A 3685-nucleotide genomic window follows, 5' to 3' on the forward strand; every position below is an offset into this window, starting at 1 on the left:
ACTCCATTCGTGAAAATGTTCAAGATGGAGACATAGATATTTGTAAAGTACATACGGACCTGAATGTAGCAGATCCGTTGACTAAACCTCTCCCTAGAGAAAAACATGATCAACACCAGAATTCCATGGGTGTTCAATTCATCACAATGTAACTAGATTACTGACTCTAGTGCAAGTGGGAGACTGTTGGAAATATGCCCTAGAGGCAATAATAAAAGGATTATTATTATATTTCCTTGTTCATGATAATTGTATTTTATTCATGCTATAATTGTGTTATCCGGAAATCATAATACATGTGTGAATACATAGACACCAACATGTCCCTAGTAAGCCTCTAGTTGACTAGCTCGTTGATCAATAGATAGTCATGGTTTCCTGACTATGGACATTGGATGTCATTGATAACGAGATCACATCATTAGGAGAATGATGTGATGGACAAGACCCAATCCTAAACATAGCACAAGATCGTATAGTTCATTTGCTAGAGTTTTTCCAATGTCAAGTATCTTTTCCTTAGACCATGAGATCGTGTAACTCCCGGATACCGTAGGAGTGCTTTGGGTGTACCAAACGTCACAACGTAACTGGGTGACTATAAAGGTATACTACGGGTATCTCCGAAAGTGTCTGTTGGGTTGACACGGATCAAGACTGGGATTTGTTACTCCATATGACGGAGAGGTATCTCTGGGCCCACTCGGTAATGCATCATCATAATGAGCTCAAAGTGACCAAGTGTCTGGTCACGGGATCATGCATTACGGTACGAGTAAAGTGACTTGCCGGTAACAAGATTGAACGAGGTATTGGGATACCGACGATCGAATCTCGGGCAAGTAACGTACCGATTGACAAAGGGAATTGTATACGGGGTTGCTTGAATCCTCGACATCGTGGTTCATCCAATGAGATCATCGAGGAGCATGTGAGAGCCAACATGGGTATCCAGATCCCCCTGTTAGTTATTGACTGGAGAGCCATCTCGGTCATGTCTACATGTCTCCCGAACCCGTAGGGTCTACACACTTAAGGTTCGGTGACGCTAGGGTTGTAGAGATATGAATATGCAGTAACCTGAAAGTTGTTCGGAGTCCCGGATGAGATCCCGGACATCACGAGGAGTTCCGGAATGGTCCGGAGGTGAAGAATTATATATAGGAAGTGCAGTTTCGGCCATCAGGAGAGTTTCGGGGGTCACCGGTATTGTACCGGGACCACCGGATGGGTCCCAGGGGTCCACCGGGTGGGACCACCCATCCCGGAGGGCCCCATGGGCTGAAGTGGGGAGGGGAACCAGCCCATAGTGGGCTGGTGCACCCCCTTGGCCCACCCCCTGCGCCTAGGGTGGGGGGCGCCCCACTTGCCTTGGGGGCCACTCCACCCTTGGCCGCCCCCCCCCCTAGGAGATCCCATCTCCTAGGGCCGGCACCCCCCCTTGGGGAGCCTATATAAAGGGGGGGAGGGAGGGGCAGCCGCACCCTTGACTCTTGGCGCCTCCCTCTCCCCTGCTACACCTCTCCCTCTCACAGAAGAACGGCGAAGCCCTGCTGCGGTGACTGCTGCATCCACCACCATGCCGTCGTGCTGCTGGATCTTCATCAACCTCTCCTTCCCCCTTGCTGGATCAAGAAGGAGGAGACATCACGCTGACCGTGCGTGTGTTGAACACGGAGGTGCCGTCCGTTCGGCGCTAGGATCTCCGGTGATTTGGATCACGTCGAGTACGACTTCCTCATCCCCGTTCTTTGAACGCTTCCGCGCGTGATCTACAAAGGTATGTAGATGCAATCCGATCACTCGTTGCTAGATGAAATCATAGATGGATCTTGGTGAAACCGTAGGAAATTTTTTGTTTTCTGCAACGTTCCCCTACAGTTACACATATCAAGGCCCAAGTTAGAGCAAGGACCTTATGGGGTGAATATGACTCATCATCTTTCTGCAAGTCTTGTGAAGAACTGCCTTTACATGTTCCATCATATTAGGTATCATTGACATCAAGTTTGTTGGCCATTACATTGCTCCGTGAGGTTCTTGTGGATAAATCAGTGTGTGCAATTATATCTGACATGCATGGAAGACAACTAGTAGTTAGATTTATGTAATGAGTGCCTGTAGGACAAGACATAAATAGTAGGACTGGGGTTAACTAGCAGCAACAGGTCTCAAAAACTAAAGGGAGAACACAGATGAAAGCTATAGAATATGTATCGTTTGTACTCGAGTAACTAGATGGCACACAAAAGTATTAAGGAACAACATAGGTTATACTAGAAGTGGTATAACACTATAATCACCTGCCTGTGGGATAGCATTGGCTGATGGATGATAACTATGGAACAACGTTACCTAAAGAACAAGTCTCTTAGCTGAACTATGGAACAACGTTAACTCCTGAACGAGACCCATAAGAGATCAACATGAATATATAGTTAAATGTGATAATATATTTCCAATGCTTAGATGAATAACAAAGCCAAAGATGTTGCACACAAGTAAGATGAGGGTACAACCTATCTGGCGGTTGTTGTGGCTGTCCATGTCAGGCACGCACATTCGATGCAAGGAATTGTTGAGTGGGGACTATAGCTCCCTTCTGGTGCATGCTTCCCTTGTTGGAGCAGCTGCGGTGAGTCGGAAGACGGTGTGGCTGAAGATGCAGAAAACGCATAATGTTAAGAACGACACATCTCTCTGATCTGAAGAAATACCCTAAGAGATCAACAGCAAGGTACGAGAGTGGTCACACGTCTGCTGACTGAAGACTAAATTGGGGTCACACAATTTTATTTTATTTTGGTACTGTCCGATCTACGCCGGATGACTTGATGGCCGTCTTGTGCCTCCCGGCTGACACTGTTCGAAATCTTCCCCGAAGAGCCAGCGTCCACCGGCAGAGCAGCCTGCCTCCGCTGTCCATGGCCCCGACCAAAACCCCGCTCCCCGCCCCACCACACTGCCGTGCTTGCGCCACCCCCGGGCCAATCCACAAAGACTCACCGTCATCCAGATCTGGCGGCGGCAGTACCTGCAACCCACACAACTCTAAGATAGCCATCTAGCGCTGCTTCCGTGGCGAACATGCACCCCTCGCACCCTTACATTAGACACCAACCAACCGACAGCCTAGGAGCTCCGTCGGCTCGAGGGGTGCTGCTTCCCATTGGGAATCGATTGGCCCAGAATAAAAATTCAGACAACTGACGCATAAATAAAGTGATTTCAGATGAGGGTGCGACCTATCTGGCGGCCAGATGAAGTAGGCAGCTCCAGCTGCCTAGTTGGTGAGGCCGGCGAGGTTGCGGTGGCTACCGGCGGCAGGGAAGTAGAGATGTCGCGATGGTCACCCGGGCTCTGGACGGGTCCAAAGTTGGAGCCGCTTCGGCACCGTGAACAACGGCGGGGGTGAATCGGCTCCGGTACGGTTCACGCAGCCGTCGTCGAGGCAGCTCTAGCAGCACGGAGTAAGAGGCACACGGCCCAGTGCACGATGGCAAATGGACAGTGTCTCCTGGATTAGATAGGAGGGCGGCTGTGAATTTGGTGCGGTGGGGGCGCCATGGAGGAGGGGCTGAGGTTTCGCGGCTCGGGAGAAGGGAGCTTCTGGGGAGAAGGTGATTTGGCGCCCACGAGGTATGAATGGGGAATTGGGAGGGGCAACCATGTCTTACGGACGCAT

Source organism: Triticum dicoccoides, chromosome 3A (genome assembly GCF_002162155.2).
Source record: "Triticum dicoccoides isolate Atlit2015 ecotype Zavitan chromosome 3A, WEW_v2.0, whole genome shotgun sequence".
Classification (NCBI taxonomy): domain Eukaryota; kingdom Viridiplantae; phylum Streptophyta; class Magnoliopsida; order Poales; family Poaceae; genus Triticum; species Triticum dicoccoides.